This window comes from Mandrillus leucophaeus, unplaced genomic scaffold (assembly GCF_000951045.1).
Source record: "Mandrillus leucophaeus isolate KB7577 unplaced genomic scaffold, Mleu.le_1.0 Scaffold290, whole genome shotgun sequence".
In the NCBI taxonomy this organism is placed as follows: domain Eukaryota; kingdom Metazoa; phylum Chordata; class Mammalia; order Primates; family Cercopithecidae; genus Mandrillus; species Mandrillus leucophaeus.
Window position 1 is genome coordinate 1,112,283 of NW_012103032.1, and position 16,839 is coordinate 1,129,121.

The 16,839-nt window shown below is 50.2% G+C and overlaps 1 protein-coding gene across 2 annotated transcripts in view; it reads left to right on the forward strand.

Annotated features, from left to right (window-relative positions):
- The first annotated feature begins 13,318 nt into the window (after positions 1-13,318).
- GRN (granulin) overlaps positions 13,319-16,839 on the forward strand; it is an 8,743-nt gene continuing 5,222 nt past the window's right edge. Inside the window, exons 1-2 of one of the 2 annotated variants that reach the window (XM_011985917.1) lie at positions 13,542-13,568; positions 14,324-14,461. The gene's annotated coding sequence lies outside the window, so the exon portion shown is untranslated. Of the gene's footprint in view, positions 13,569-14,323; positions 14,462-16,839 lie in introns of both variants that reach the window. The other variant, XM_011985915.1, reaches the window with a different exon arrangement.

The following is a 16,839-nucleotide window of genomic DNA, read 5'->3' on the forward strand; positions in this document are numbered from 1 at the left end:
CAGGGTCTCTCACTGTGTTGCCCAGGCTGGAGGGCTATGGCATAATCACAGCTCACTGCAGCCTCGATGTCCTGGACTAAAGCGATCCTCCCACCTCAGCCCCCTCCCCCACTCCCCGCCCCAAGTAGTTGGGACCACAGTCATGCACCACCTTGCCCAGCTAATTTTGTTTATTTTTGATAGAGAGGGAGTGTCAGTATGTTGCCCATGCTGGTCTCAAACTCCTGGGCTCATGTGATCCTCCTGCGTCCACCTCCCAAAGTGCCAGGATTATACCACAGTGCCCAGCCTTAGTTGTTTCACTGTAAGACGGGAATAATAATTGTACCTACCTCAAAGGATTGTGTTAAAGATGAAAGAGCCTAATACAGAACCTGGCACAATATAAATCTCAATAAACAGTAACAGGACCTAACTTTTAAAAACACTGAAATCAAGTATGCCAGCTATCATCCTAGCAGAAGAGATTGAATTAAAGTCCCCTGATATGTATTTGAGTACAGGTTTCTCTGCTAATTCAGAGAATTAGGGGACCTTGTCTCCATCTTGGGTCTCAGTTTCTTCATCTTTAAAATAGAAGGCTGGGTGGGGTGGCTCATGCCGGTAATCCCAGCACTTTGGGAGGCCGAGGTGGGCAAATCACCTGAGGCCAGGAGTTCGAGACCAGCCTGATCAACATGGTGAAACCCCGTCTCTACTAAAAATGCAAAAATTAGCCAGGTGTGGTGGCGGGCATCTGTAATCCCAGCTACTTGGGAGGCTGAGGCACGAGAATCGCTTGAACCTGAGAGGCAGAGGTTGCAGTGAGCTGAGACCACACCACTGCACTCAAACCTGGGCGACAGAGCGAGACTCTGTCTCAAAAATAAATAAATAACCAAATAAAAATAAAAAATAAAATGGAAAGGATAGTACTCCTGGCCCCACTTCCTTCCTAGGGCTGCCGAGGTTTAAGCTGAGAGATGAGGTGTGGTGACAGTGCATGACGGGGAAAGTGGGCCTGGGGTGGGCCGCTCCTTCTCCCTTCCTGTCCTCCGTGCAGCTGACTTCTCTCTGCCCTTCTGTGGGTTCTGGAGATTACTCTGAGCCAACCTCTCTGAGCTCTCTGGGTGGGGCAGCTTCCTCACCTAGGCCCTGGCCTATTGCTTCAGAGACAGGTCCCCACTGGGTTAACAAGAGGAACCCCTTTGATGTCCTAAAAATAATTCCTCTGTTTTTAATGTGCCAGTTTACAAGATTTCTTCACATCCATCATCCCATGTGAACCTCACATGACTGTCTGGAGGGTGTGCAGGGGTTATTGTGTACATATTTTACAGATGAGGAAACCGAGTATTGGAGGAGTTGAGTAATCCATCCAAGTCAGTTGGAGCAGATATGTCCTGACTCGCAGGGGGCCCACCTGGAGAAAGGCCAGGTGGGCTGGGAGGACTGGAGGGAGGATCAGGGCCGCGAGCTGAGCTGGCATCGGCATCCAGTGGAGCTGGTGAGGTGGGCAAAACTCTGGGCTCTGATTGATTTGCACTCAGACACCAACACCACTGCATCCTAGCTAATGACTGGATAAGACTTTAGCATCTCATATGCCTGTGAATAGAGATCACTCTCCAGAGTGTTATAGGAACTGTGCATTTGAAACACAGGCCTGATTCTTGCCATCTCTCCTCCTCCTCCCAGCTCTCACAACCAGAGTCAACAGTACCCGCCTGTCCTTCCACTGCCGCCACCCAAACTGTCTACCTGCTGCCCTTGACAACAGCTGGGCTCCAACTCCTACAGTCCCCAAGCAGTTCAGGGACCACTCAGAGGTGAAACAACTCCAACCATCTCAACCTCAGCAAAAGGAAAAGGGTGGTGAAGGGTACTCCGCACACCCACAGGGACACAGGACACTGGCCAGACCACCAAGTGGGGCCTGGCTCCCCGTGGGCCTTCCTGACCCGGTAGCCATCCCTCCCAGGGGAAGGACACAGTGTTCTCAGATGTGGGCCCAGGGACTGTGTCATGGAGGAGCTGGGAAGGGTTTAGAGGACCTGGGTTTCTGTCTTTGGTTTGGTTGGGTTTTTTTTCTTTCCACTCTAGTAAGATCAAATTTTATATCATTGATTTTGTAAAGCTTAATTGGAAAACGAATTTCTCTGTGTTGAATAAGTGCAATTTGCTGGTCAAAATTCATTCAAACATAGGAGTGAGAGAGGAGGAAGTGACTGTTTATTGAGGAACTGTGATGTGCCAGGCACTCCACAAGATGTTTTGCTCATTCAGGCCTCCTGAGCACCCTGAGAGACAGGCATTCCAATGAGCCCATTTTACAGATGAGGGCATTTAGGGTCAGAAAAATAAGCCAAAGTCACTCAGCTGGCAGGAGGCCACGCTGGAATCCAAGCTCAGCAGGCAGTGAAGAGGCCCGTCTGCTCTGCTCCCAGCCCGTCTGCTAGGCTTGCAGAAAAGCCCTGATTCTTGTCCTCTGGCACCTGCCACCTGCCTGTCTGGGATGGGAAAGGTGAGAGGACAAGGGTGCTGCTTCTTGTTATAATTTGATTAAAATGCATTGTAGCCGGGTGCAGTGGCTCATGCCTGTGATCCCAGCACTTTGGGAGGCTGAGGCAGGTAGATTGCTTGAGCTCAAGAGTTTGAGACCTGCTTGGGCAACATAGTGAAACACTGTCTCTACCAAATATACAAAAAATTAGCCGGGCGTGGTGGTGTGCACCTGTGGTCCCAGCTACTCAGGAAGCTGAGGCAGGGGGATCGCTTGAACCTGGAAAGTGGAGGTTGCAATGAGCTGAGATTCGCCACTGCACTCCTGCCTGGGTGAGCAAGACCATGTCAAAAAAAAAAAAAAAAAAAAAAAAAAAAAAAATTTGCATATGACACTTTGTTAAAACAGTTATTGAGGCTGGGTGCCATGGCTCATGCTTGTAATCCCAGCATTTTAGAAGGATCACTTGAGCCCAGGAGTTCAAGACCAGCTTAGGCAATACAGCCAGACCCCGTCTCTACCAAAAAATAAAATAAAATTAGTCAGACACGGTGGTGTGCACCTGTAGTCCCAGCTACTCCAGGGACTTAAGTGGGAGGATCAATTGAGCTCAGGAGTTCAAGGCTGCAGTGAGCCACGATCATACCACTGTACTCCAGCCTAGGTGACCGAGTAAGACCCTGTCTCTAAAAAGCAAGCAAGCAAACAAACAAAAAAACAACAGTTACTGAGTGAAAAACAAAACAGGGAAGTGGTGTATCCACTGTCACTGGGCAAGTTCATGGCTTATGTTGGGACAGGAACATGGGTCTCCTGACTGTGGCCAGTACTTCTGTTTCCAAATACCCTGCCACAGCCTCTAGCCTGGGCACTGGCCTGTTCCTGCTTCTCCTCCCTCATTACCCACCTATAGCCCAGCAATCCCCGACCCCTAGCTCTGGTTTCCCTTTCTGCCGAAAGGGAGATGCTCTGTCCTGATATGGAGCACTCCCTGCAGGCCCCCAGCCCTACCGCCCATGAGTTGGAATAGTTCGGAAAGGACATAGCCTGTCTGCTCCTGCTATCTCTGTCTGCCGTGTGGGGAGCTGGCCCAGAATGATGGAGCCCCTGGGGAGCCAGGGATTGTGTCCGGCTTGGGAGGGCTTCTGGAGACCTGGCCCGAGTCCCAGATCCTTCTTGAACTAGAAAAATGCCTGCTGTTTTTAGTGCATTCTCAGTTGACAAAGCATTTTCTTATCTCTAATCCCATTGGATCTTTATAATGAAGAAGGAATTCCTTGTCAATCTGCGTTGTATTTTATTTAATTAATTTATTTATTTGTTTTGAGACAGAGTCTCGCTCTGTTGCCCAGGCCGGAGTGCAGTGGCATGATCTCTCCTCACTACAATCTCTGCCTCCCGGTTCAAGCAATTCTCATGCCTCAGCCTCTCAAGTAGCTGGGATTATAGGGATGTGCCACCACACCTGGCTAATTTTTTAAAAAATTTACTTATTTATTTTGTGATGGAGTCTTTCTCTGTCGCCCAGGCTGGAGTGCAGTGGCGTGATCTCGGCTCACTGTAACCTCCGTCTCCCGGGTTCAAGTGATTCTCTCACCTCAGCCTCCTGAGTAGCTGGAATTACAGGCACCCGCCACCATGCCCGGCTAATTTTTGTATTTTTAGTAGAGATGGGGTTTCACCAAGTTGGCCAGGCTGGTATCGATCTCCTGACCTCAAGTGATATGGCTGCCTCAGCCTCCCTGCATTGCATTTTAAATCTGAGCGACAGAGGCTGAGAGTGACCTGTGTCTAGGACCAGGACAGGCTACACAGTTTGGAGGTCCAGTGCAAATGAAAATGTGGGACTCCTTGTTCAAAAGTATTAAGACTCTGGTCGGATGCATTGGCTCACGCCTGTAATCCCAGCACTTTGGGAGGCCAAGATGGGCGGATCACCTGAGGTCAGGAGTTTGAGATCAGCCTGGTCAACATGGAGAAACCCTGTCTCTACTAAAAATACAAAAATTAGCTGGGCGTGGTGGCAAGCACCTGTAATTCCAGCTACTCAGGAGGCTGAGACAGGAGAATCGCTTGAACCCGGGAGGCAGAGCTTGCAGTGAGCCAAGATCATGCCACTGCACTCCAGCCTGGGTGATAGAGCAAGACTCCGCCTCAAAAATAAAAAAGATAAAACAAAACAAAAAAATTAGCCGGGCATGGTGGTGCACACCTGTAATCCCAGCTGTTTGAGAGGCTGAGGCAGGAGAATCACTTGAACCTGGGAGGCGGAGGTTTCAGTGACCTGAGATTGTGCCATTGCACTCCAGCCTGGGCAACAAGAGTGAAACTCCGTCTCAAACAAACAAACAAACAAACGAATAAAAAGACTTTGTCCAGGCACAGTGGCTCACACCTGTAATCCCAGCACTTTGGGAGGCTGAGGCAGGTGGATCACCTGAGGTCAGGAGTTCGAGACCAGCCTGGCCAATGTGGTGAAACCCCCATCTCTAGTAAAAATACAAAAATTAGCTGGGCATGATGGCAGGCACCTGTAATCCCAGCTACTCAGAAGGCTGAGGCAAGAGAAGCGCTTGAACCCAGGAGGCGGAGGTTGCAGAGCCGAGATCACGCCATTGCACTCCAGCCTGGGTGACATGTAAGGTCCAGCCCTACGGGGCTTAGCGGGTATTCTCCCCGTGTGCGGAGATGAGATCATAAGAAATAAAGACACAAGACAAAGAGATAAAGAGAAAACAGTTGGACCTTAGGGACCACTACCACCAAGACGCGGAAACTGGTAGTGACCCTGAATGGCTGGGTGCACTGATATTTATTACATACAAGACAAGGGGGGCAGGTTAAGGAGGGTGAGTTGTTCAAGTGATTGATAAGGGCAAGCAAGTCACGTGATCATGGGACAGGGGGTCCTTCCCTTTTAGGTAGCCAAAGGAGAGAGGGAAGGCAGCATATGTCAGCGTTTTCTTCTATGCATTCATCAAAAAGATCAAAGACTTTAAGACTTTCACTATTTCTTCTACCACTATCTTCTAAGAACTTCAAAGAGGAATCCAGGAGTACAGGAGGAACATGAAAGTGGACAAGGAGCGTGACCACTGAAGCACAGCACCACAGGGAGGGGTTTAGGCCTCCGGATGACTGCGGGCAGGTCTGGATAATATCCAGCCTCCCACAAGAAGCTGGTGGAGCAGAGTGTTCCCTGACTCCTGCAAAGAAAGGGAGACTCCCTTTCGCAGTCTGCTAAGTAACGGGTGCCTTCCCAGGCACTGGCATTACTGCTGACCAAGGAGCCCTCAAGTGCTTATGCGGGCGTGACAGAGGGCTCACCTCTTGCCTTCTTGGTCACTTCTCACAATGTCCCTTCAGCACCTGACCCTATACCCGCCGGTTATTCCTTGGTTATATTAGTAATAAAACAAAGAGTAATATTAAAAGCTAACGATTAATAATGTCTATACTAATGATCTATAATGCCCGTGATCATCTCTATATCTAATTTGTATTATAACTATTCTTATTCTAACTATTTTCTTTATTATACTGAAACAGTCTGTGCCTTCAATCTCTTGCCTCGGCACCTGGGTAATCCTCTGCCCACAGTGACAAGAGCAAAACTCTGTCTTTAAAAAAAAAAAAAAAAAAAAAAAAAAAAAAAAAAAAATTAAGAATTTCAAGACAGTGGCAGTAGAGCTTTAATTTTTTTTTTTTTTCTTTTTTTTTTCCTAGAGGCAGAGTCTTGCTCTCTTGCCCAGGCTGGAGTGCATTGTTGCAATCATAGATCACTGCAGCCTTGAGCTCCTGGGCTCAAGTGGTCATCCTGCCTTGGCCTCCCAAAGTCCTGGGATTACAGGCATGAGCCGCTGCACCCAGCCTGTAGAGCTTTAAACAAAGCACAGGCTGCTTCTGAGCACAAGGCCCTCGTCACATGGCTATGAAGCCAGCCCTGCCTGGACCCAGAACCCTGGTGTAGGCACTTTATAGCTTATAAGCCCTCCAGTCAGGGGGCCTCAGCCTGAGCCTCCTGAGCCTCAGTTTCATCTCCTGTAATCTGTGAAAGCACTGAACACCAATCTCCCTTCCAGGCTAGCTTTCTGCAACAGCTTAAAGCTCCCATCCCAAGATCTCTCCAAGAATCCTCTTTCCAAGTCCCTGCTCCCAGCCTGGCTTCCTGGTCCCCATCCCTCTCTCCTCTCCCACCCTTTCAAAGCCCAGAAAGGACAGGTGACCGAGTGACTGTCTCTGGGCTTATACAGTGGGGTGGTCTCCTGTGACAGGCTAGGCTTCAGAGTACGGCTTAGCCTATCCCTCATACCTCCTTGGGGCCTCTTGGGGCAGAGAGCCCAGGCGGGGCCCAACAGGCACACCAGTCAGGTGCCTGATGATGAGGGCAGGCACCTGGAACTGAGTCAACAATTGCTCACATGGAGGTGACTCAGGCAGTAAGGGGAAAAAGAGGTGGGGGTGGGGAGGTGGCTGTTTCTGTGCCCTCACTTGAGCCTCAGCCTTCAGGGTTGCCAGATTTATTTTTATTTTTGAGAGTCTCACTCTGTCTCCCAGGCTGGAGTGCAGTGATGCAATCTTGGCTCACTACAACCTCTGCCTCCCGGGTTCAAGCAATTCTCGTGCCTCAGCCTCCCAGGTAGCTGGGATTACAGATGTGCACCACCACCCCTGGCTAATTTTTGTATTTTTAATAGGGATGGGGTTTCACCATGTTGGCCAGCCTGGTTTCGAACTCCCAACCTCAGGTGATCCACCCACCTCAGCCTCCCAAAGTACTGGGATTACAGGCGTGAGCCACCATGCCTGGCCGCCTGCAAATTATTTATTTATTTATTTATTTATTTATTTGTGATGGGGTCTCCCTATGTTGCCCAGGCTGGTCTCAAACTCCTAGGTTCAAGTGATCCTTTCACCCTGGTCTTGGCCTCCTAAAGTGCTGGGATTACAGGCGTGAGCCACTGTGCCTGCCTGCTGGTATGTAACTTTTTTTTTTTTTAGACAAAGTCTCACTCGCCCAGGCTCGAGTGCAGTGGTGCCATCTCGGCTCACTGCAGTCTCCGCCTCCCAGGTTCAAGTGATTCTCCTCCCTCAGCCTCCCGAGTAGCTGGGATTACAGGCATGCACCACCACGCCCAGCTAATTTTTGTATTTTTAGTACAGACAGGGTTTCACCATGCTGGCCAGGCTGGTCTTGAACGCCTAACCTCAAGTGATCTGCTCACCTCTGCCTCCCAAAGTGCTGGATTACAGGCCACCAGGCCTGGCCCCCTGTAACAACTTCTTCTTTTTATTTATTTATTTATTTATTTTTGAGACGGTGTCTTGCTCTGTCACCCAGGCTGGAGTGCAGTGGCACAATCTCAGATCACTGCAAGCTCCACCTCCTGAGTTCTCCTGCCTCAGCCTCCCGAGTAGCCGGGACTACAGGCGCTTGCCACCATGCCCGGCTAATTTTTTGGATTTTTAGTAGAGACGGAGTTTCACCGTGTTAGCCAGGATGGTCTCCGTTTCCTGACCTCGTGATCCACCCGCCTTAGCCTCCCAAAGTGCTGGGATTACAGGCGTGAGCCACCGTCCCCAGCTCCTGTAATTTCTTAAGCAAAGGAAAAGAAAAAAAAAAAAAAAGCAGAAAGCAGAAAGGAAAAGATTGATCAGTATATTTCAGATGACATAAAAATGACACAAAAGACAAATGACAGATTGGGAGGAAGCATCTGCAACATACACAATACCCAGAATATATAAACAGCTCCTACAGTTCAACAAGAAAGAAAATACTGCAAAAACAATCAGCAAATAATACTGTGATGGTAGAACAATGTGTCTACTTGGATGGTGCTCCTGGATTAGATTAACATTTAAATCAGTGAACTTTGGGTAAAGCAAATTGCCCTCCATTGTAGGGAGACCCTCTGAGACTATTGCCATGGAATAAAAGATGAAATGCTCCTGATTATTGTAAATACAAAATTGCATGCAGGATTATGTAAAGACAATGCTAGGTTGAACTTGCCAGTATGAGCCAACAGCGCACGATGTGCTTCCCCCTGCAGAGAGCCTATGAGTGGTTGTTCAGTCATGGAGGTTTCACATCACCAGGATTCCTATCCCAGAAAAACAGATGTTCATAGCTCTGAGAATGGAATGCGACCCTTGTGGAGAGCCTATAAACAGACGCATGAGGGGAGCCTGTTCATATGGATAAGACAGGGCTATAAATGCCCTCATCTTGCCATGGCTCTTCTAGGCCTCTTTAAGGTTAAGGCATACTCCTTTCTGAGAATTTCTGGTCTAACCGGTTGTCTAGCTTCACGTCCTGTTTCTATTGATTATTTGTAACGAGCTTTTACTGCAACTGTTACTGCTGATTAATATCTTGCTAATCATAGGTTGTGGAAAGAGACTGTGTTTCTGTTTTAAGGCTCTGTGAGAAATTACTCATGCACACACTATATTGTAAATTCTTATCTCTGTATACTGTACTTCTGCATACAGATGTTATGTTAAAGAATTACTTCATCCCCATGTGACCATCTCACCTCATAATCAAATGACCCTAAATCCCTCACTAACCTACTCCCGCACTCACTAAACTTAATAATAAATGCTGGTATATCCAGTGCATTGGCAGCATTGAAGGACCAGAAGACAGTAAACCCCTGGACCCAGCTTTCACTATCTTGTGTGTGTCTATTATTTCTCGACCTGGCGATCTGCCTGGGGACAAAGAGAGAGCCCCGTTGCATTGCAGGCTGCTGGCCAGATCCCTCAATACTCCATAATGTGGATAGGCCTGAATAAAACAGAAAGATGGGCCTCCCCAAACTAGAGGGAATTCTCCAGCAGGCTACCCTCAGACTTAACCATCAGCTCTCCTGGGTCTCCAGCCTGCCAGCCCACACTAAAGGCTTAGGATGGTTACAATAAGAAAGACAGATGATAACAGAAGATAACCGTGGATGAGGCTAAAGAGAAATTGAAACCCTCATACATTGCTGGTGGGAATGTAAAATAGTGCAGCTGCTTTGGAAAACAGGCTGGTAGTTACACAAAAGGCTAGATAGAATTACTATATAATCCACTAATTCCATTCCTAGGTATATACCCAAGAGAAATGAAAACATGTACACACAAAAACTTGTATAGGCCAGGCACGGTGGCTCACTCCTGTAATCCCAGCCCTTTGGGAGGATGAGGCAGGAGGATCCCTTGAGTTCAGGAGTTTTAGACTAGCCAACCAACATGGCAAGACCCTGTCTCTACAAGAACCATACAAAAATTAGCTGGACATGGTGATAAGCACCTGTAGTCCCAGCTGCTTGGGAGGCAGAGGTGGGAGGATTGCTTGAGCCCAGGAGGCAGAGGTTGCAGTGAGCGGAGATGACACCACTGCACTCCAACCTGGGTGACAGAGCAAGACTCTGTCTCAAAAAAAAAAAAAGTTGAAGACAGGCACAGTGGCTCAAGCCTGTAATCTGTAATCTCAGCATTTTGGGAGACTGAGGCAGCGGGATCACTTGAGGCCGGAAGCTTGAGACCAGAATAGGCAACATATTAAGAAAAAAAATTAGAAAATATAGCTGGGAGTGGTGGTGTGTGCCTGTAGTCCCAGCTACTCAGGAGGCTGAGGTGGGAGGGTCTGAGGCTGCAGTACAAGGTGGCACCACTGTAATCCAGCTTGGGTGGCAGAGGAGGGCTCTGTCTCAAAAACAAAGAAACAAACAAAAATGGGCCAGGCGCGGTGGTTCACGCCTGTAATCCCAGCAGTTTGGGAGATTGAGGTGGGTGGATCACTTGAGGTCAGGAGTTCAAGAGCAGCCTGGTCAACATGGCAGAACGCTGTCTCTACTAAAAATACAAAAATTAGCTGGGCATCGTGGCACATGCCTGTAATCCAGCTATCTGGGAGGTGGAGACAGGAGAATTGCTTGAACCCAGGAGGCAGAGGGTGCAGTGAGCCAAGATCATGCCACTGCACTCCAGCTTGAGCCTTGGAGTGAGACTCTGTCTCAAACAAATGAAAAGAAACACAAAAAAGAAATGAGATACTGATACATGCTATGTGATAAGCTTTGAAAACATTATGCTAAGTGAAAGAAGCCAGTTGCAGATCACTTATTGTAAAATTTCATTTATATGGAATGTCCAAATCTATAGAGATAGAAAGTAGATCAGTGGTTGCCTAGGGTTAGGGAGGGTGACTGCTAAAGGACACAAGGCTGCCTTCTGCGGTGATAAAAATGGTCTTAAACTGATTGTAGTGATGCTGCATAACTCTGTTAAAACACTAAAAACCACTGAGTTGTACACTTTAATTTTTTTGGGAGGGTGGGGGGATGGAGTCTTGCTCTGTCACCCAGGCTGGAGTACAATGGTATGATCTCGGCTTACTGCAACCTCCGCCTCCTGGGTTCAAGCGATTCTCCTGCCTTGGCCTCCCGAGTAGGGAATTACAGACCTTGTTATCACGGCACTTTACCCCTCTGCAGTTTAAAAAAAAAAAAAAAAAAAAAAAGGCCAGGCGCGGCGGCTCACGCCTATAATCCCAGCACTTTGGGAAGCCGAGGCGCACGGATCACAAGGTCAGGAGATCGAGACCACAGTGAAACCCCGTCTCTACTAAAAATACAAAACATTAGCCAGCCGCGGTGGCGGGCGCCTGTAGTCCCAGCTACTCAGGAGGCTGAGGCAGGAGAATGGCGTGAACCTGGGAGGCGGAGCTTGCCAAGAACCGAGATCACGCCACTGCACTAGGGGGACAGAGTGGCCCTAGTAGCCTTGGGGACAGAGTGAGACTTCGGTCTCAAAAAAAAAAAAGAGAGAGAGAAACATTTGTAAAGTAGGTTTTTGAGTCTCAGCACTATTGACCTTTTGGGCAGGATACTTCTTTGTTGTGTGGTATTGTTCTGTGTGTTGAGTGATGTTTAGCGGGATTGCTGGCCCCTACACACCAGATGCTAGTGTCCCTCCACCCTGAGTTGTGACAACCCAGATTGTCTCCAGACACTCCCAAATGTCCCTGGCTGGCAAAATTGCCGCTGCTCAAGAATCACGGCTTTGACGATTAGACTTTGTGATATTTGTTTCAGTCTGTTTAGGTTTTCTTGTTTTTTCTACCTGTATTTTTTTTCTGGTTCTGGGTGGTTGTAATTAATAGGTTCATTGATGGATTCACCTAACATTTCATGAAAGTTTCGTGTGTGTGTGTGTGTTTCAATAGAAGCATAAACTATACTCCCTAGTCTCAAGATACACAGGAAGGAAAATAAGCACAAATGTGTCACCAGGGCACAGACTAGTCCTAGGTCCTCAGCAGGCCAGGTGTCTTATCCGCTGTCTGGGTCTGCTCTAACTCCAGGCTTAGAACCCCTGCCACACGACTCCACAGCTTGGCTGGCACCCTTTCCCTGCTCCGACTTCTGCTGCCTTGAGCTTGGCTAGCTGTCCCCCTCCCCCGCCTCACCCTCAGCTCCAGTGTCTTGCTCAGGCTGCAGCAGTCTCCATCCCCTGTGCAGACACTGCCCTTCCTCCACGGCCCAGTACCAGGTTTTCCCTGGGCCTCTCCTCTCTCCTGGCCCATCTCCCATCACCCATCTCTGCCTGGCCCAGGCCCTTTGGCATCGAGCAGCCTGACTCTCATCACTGGCTAATGTGTTCTGTGGTACATTTTCTCTCCTCACCCTCCCATATCAATTCCTCGAAGGCAGGGCCAGGGGAGACTAGGAAGCCACTTCCCTTTCGACAGCCCCCGCCACAGCCCTGCCTGTGCCAGGCACCTAGCAGCTCCTGAAGCCCACTGGCATTGAACATGGCATTCAATCCCTGCCAAGCCTGCCCTTCCCATCTGGTTTCCCAGGGCTCTTCCCAACACCACCTCCTCCACCTGCCAGTTAAAATCTTCCCAAACTCAGCTCAAGGAGATGCTTCTAAGGTGGAATGAAATATCTTCTTCCCCACCTGTAAACAATCTACTTCCTCTCCCCACACCTGGCAACTGGCGCACGACCTTGTATATTAAATTAGATTCAGCCTGAGACTGTCTCCCACCAATCCCTGCCCCCTGTCCTGCTGAGCCCCTGGAGGAAAGGGCTTTTGGGCTGTTTATCTTTGTCCTGGAAACCATCCTTCAACTCACTCTGGGCCCTGCCTAGCATGTCATCCGAGTTTGCAGAATAGGGCAGGACAGGACAGGGCAGGATAGGATAGGATAGGAGCGAGTGAGCCCGGTAGCTCACACTTGTAATCCCAGTTCCTCGGGGGCCTGCGGTAGGAGAATCGCTTTGGGAGCAGGAGTTGCAGGCCGCAGTGAGCTATGATCAGCTTGGGCGACCGAGCGAGACCCTTTCTCTAAAACAAACACACAAGGTCGGGTGCGGTGGCTTAGGCCTGTAATCCCAGCGCTTTGGGAGGCCGAGGCGGGCGGATCACGAGGTCAAGAGATCAAGACCATCCTGGCCAACATGGTGAAACCCCGTCTCTACTAAAAATACAAAAATTAGCTGGACTTGGTGGCGCGCGCCTATAGTCCCAACTACTCGGGAGACTGAGGCAGGAGAATCGCTTGAACCCGGGAGGCAGAGGTTGCAGTGAGCCGAGATCGTGCCACTGCACTCCAGCTTGGCGACAGAGTGAGACTCCATCTCAAAACAAACAAACAAACAAACAAAAGAATAGAAAGAGGAGCACAAATATTCCCAATTCATAACAGTCCCTCGCACTGTCAATGCCCCAGACACGCGCTATCTCTAGCAAACTCCCCCAGGCACCTGCAGGATGGGTGAAGGAAGGCGACGAGCACCAGCTGCCCTGCTGAGGCTGGCCCGGCGTCACATGATTCTCCAATCACATGATCCCTAGAAATGGGGTGTGGGGCGAGAGGAAGCGGGGAGGAGAGTGATTTGAGTAGAAAAGAAACACAGCATTCCAGGCTGGCCCCACCTCCACATTGATAAGTAGCCAATGGGAGTGCGGCAGCCCTGATCCCTGGCCAATGGAAACTGAGGTAGGCGGGTCACCGCGCTGGGATCTGTAGTCTGAGCGCTGCCCGGTTGCTGCTGCCCAGGGACCGCGGACCCGGACGCAGGTAGGCGGGCGGCCGCGCAGACCTCTGGCCTGCTCCTGCCCAGGGGCCCGGCCAGGGCCATGTGAGCTTGAGGTTCCCCGGGAGTCTCAGCCGGAGACAAGACAAGAACCGCTTATTGAAACTCCTTGGGGGTTCTGATACACTAGAGGGAGTTTTATGGGAAAGAGGAAGCAGTAACTGCAGTGACCTCTGTGAGAAGGGGGCTTTCTACCTCCCCAGCATTCCCCCAAAGCAGGGACCACACCATTCTTGACTCAGCTCCACCCCTGTCGGTAGGTGCCGGCTTCTTTCCCTCTCGTGGTGGTGGTGGGTGGTTCTCGCGGCGCCCTGAAGCCGGAGGGGCGCGCGACCCTGGGCTGGGAGCTCCGAGGGCCTGGGAACGGGACCTGAGACCTTGGCTTCTCGAAGGTAGTAGGGACTTGGGAGTGGTGACTGAACCTGGTCTGGCTCCTCCTTACTTCCTCTTTTTGGGGGTGGGACGAGCTAACTTCCGCCTCTCCCAGCCACTTTTTCCTGCTCAGTTGCAGCTAGGCTGGCTCCCCTTTTGGGAATTTCCTCTCCCCTTGGCACTCGGAGTTGGGGGCTGCCACCTAGTGGAAGATAACGGAGCTAAGGTCTTGAAGAGGCTGCTGTCCCCTCTGGCTGTTTTGGCGGTGTAGGGTGGCGTGAGAGACTGCGACTCGCCTCCTCATCCCTGTTTCTGTATGCGTGTGCATGTGTTCAGTAGAAGCATACACTATACTCCCTCAACTCAGGGTAAACAGGAGGGGCCATGCACAGGTAACTCACCAGAGAGCTGAACACTCCTGTGCAGACAGACTCCCCTTCCCAGCAAGCCAGGGCAGCGGACAGCCTGCTGAGAACACTCGGGAAGTAGGCGGTGCCAGCTGCAGGTGCTTTGCCTGGGAGCTGTGTGCCTGAGGAGAGGGTCCACTGTCCAGGACCAGTCAACTTCATCCTTATCTGTCCAGGAGGTGGCCTCTTCGGGATGCTGAGTTAGGGGAGGGGCACTTGAGGAAAGCCAGTTGGAGCAGAGAGGATGTGAGTGACTGGGTGGGTGACATTTCCTACCCTTCCCCCCTCCAATGGTATCCACACATAGACTCGTGGGGGAACTGAGGCACAGACAGGGAGCAACTTCTCAGGCCCTCACAGTTGGCAATTCCAGGATTAGGACTCAAGTGCGATTTCCAGGCAGTCCCTGTTTCTGTCGTACCTGTTGCACCTATCCCCCTGGGGTGTAGGGGTCCATTCTCAGGCACTGCCCATTGTGCCACTAGTGATATTAACCCAGGTCCAATACGCTCTGGGGCCATCAAAGCCTGTCGTCACCATGACCTGATGTGTGACATGTTATCGGTGTCCCTTGGTATCTTCATGGAACTGGTTCCAGGACCCCAAAGTCTGTGGGTGCTCAAGTCCCTGATACAAAATGGTGTGATATTTGCATATAACCTATACATACTTTAAATCATTTCTAGATTACTTATGCCTAATACAATGGAAATGCCATGTTGGCTGGGCACGGTGGCTCATGCCTGTAATCCCCGCACTTTGGGAGACTGTGGTGGGTGGATCACCTGAGGTCAGGAGTTCGAGACTGGCAGCCTGGCCAACATGGTGAAACCCCTCTCTCTTTTTTTTTTTTTTTTTGAGACGGAGTCTCGCTCTGTCGCCCGGGCTGGAGTGCAGTGGCCGGATCTCAGCTCACTGCAAGCTCCGCCTCCCGGGTTTACGCCATTCTCCTGCCTCAGCCTCCCGAGTAGCTGGGACTACAGGCGCCCGCCACCTCGCCCGGCTAGTTTTTTTTTTTGTATTTTTTAGTAGAGACGGGGTTTCACCGGGTTAGCCAGGATAGTCTTGATCTCCTGACCTTGTGATCCGCCCGTCTCGGCCTCCCAAAGTGCTGGGATTACAGGCTTGAGCCACCGCGCCCGGCCGAAACCCCTCTCTCTACTAAAAATACAAAAATTAGCCAGGTGTGGTAGCAGACTCAGGAGGCTGCTCAGGAAGCTGAGGCAGGAGAACTGCTTGAACCCGGGAGGCAGAGGTTGCAGTGAGCTGAGATTGCGCCACTGTACTACAGCCTGGGCGTCAGAGCAAGACTCCGTCTCAAAAAAAAAAAAAAAAAGAAAAGAAAAGAAAAGAAAAAGAAATGCCATGTAAATAGTTGTGATCCTGAATTGTTTAGGGAATAATAAGAAAGAACAATCTGTACATGTTCAGTATAGATGCACCCATCCTAAGCCTAACTACATAGTATACCTCAGCAACAATGTAACATTTTCTGGGGTTTTTGTTTTGTTTTGTGAGACGGAATCTCAGTCTTGCTCTATCACCCAGGCTGGAGTATGGTGGCACGATCTCCTCCACTCACTGCAACCCCCACCTCCTGGGCTCAAGCGTTTTCCTGCCTCAGCCTCTTGAGTAGCTGGGATTACAGGTGTGCACTACCACGCATGGCTAATTTTTGTATTTTTAGTAGAGATGGGGGTTTCACCATGTTGGTCAGGCTGGTCTCGAACTCCTGACCTCGTGATCTGCCCACTTAGGCCTCCCAAAGTGCTGGGATTAGAGGTGTGAGCCACCACACCCAATATTTTTTGATCTCTGGTTGGATACGAAGGGCTGACTGTACTTAACATCCCTGAGCTTCAGTTTCTTCCTTTGAAAGTAAAGGTGGCTGGGCATGGTGGCTCACGCCTGTAATCCCAGCACTCTGGGAGGCCGAGGTGGGTGGATCACGAGGTCAGGAGATCGAGACCATCCTGGCTAACACAGTGAAACCCCTTCTCTACTAAAATACAAAAAATTAGCCGGGCATGCTGGCAGGCGCCTGTAGTCCCAGCTACTCAGGAGGCTGAGGCAGGAGAATGGCGTGAACCCAGGAGGTGGAGCTTGCAGTGAGCTGAGATAGCACCACTGCACTCCAGCCTGGGAGACAGGGAGAGTCCGTCTCAAACAAACAAAAAAGTAAAGGTGAGGCCAGGTGTGGTGACTCAAGCCTGTAATCCCAGCACTTAGGGAGGCTGAGGCGGGTGGATCACCTGAAGTCAGGAGTTCAAGACCAGCCTGACCAATATGGTGAAACCCCTTCTCTACTAAAAATACAAAAATTAGCCCAGCGTGGTGGCGGGTGCCTGTAGTCCCAGCTACTCAGGAGGCTGAGACAGGAGGATCGCTTGAACCTGGGAGGTGGAGGTTACAGTGAGCCGAGATCATGCCACTGAACTCTAGCATGGGCAACAGAGCAAGACTCCATCTCAAAAAA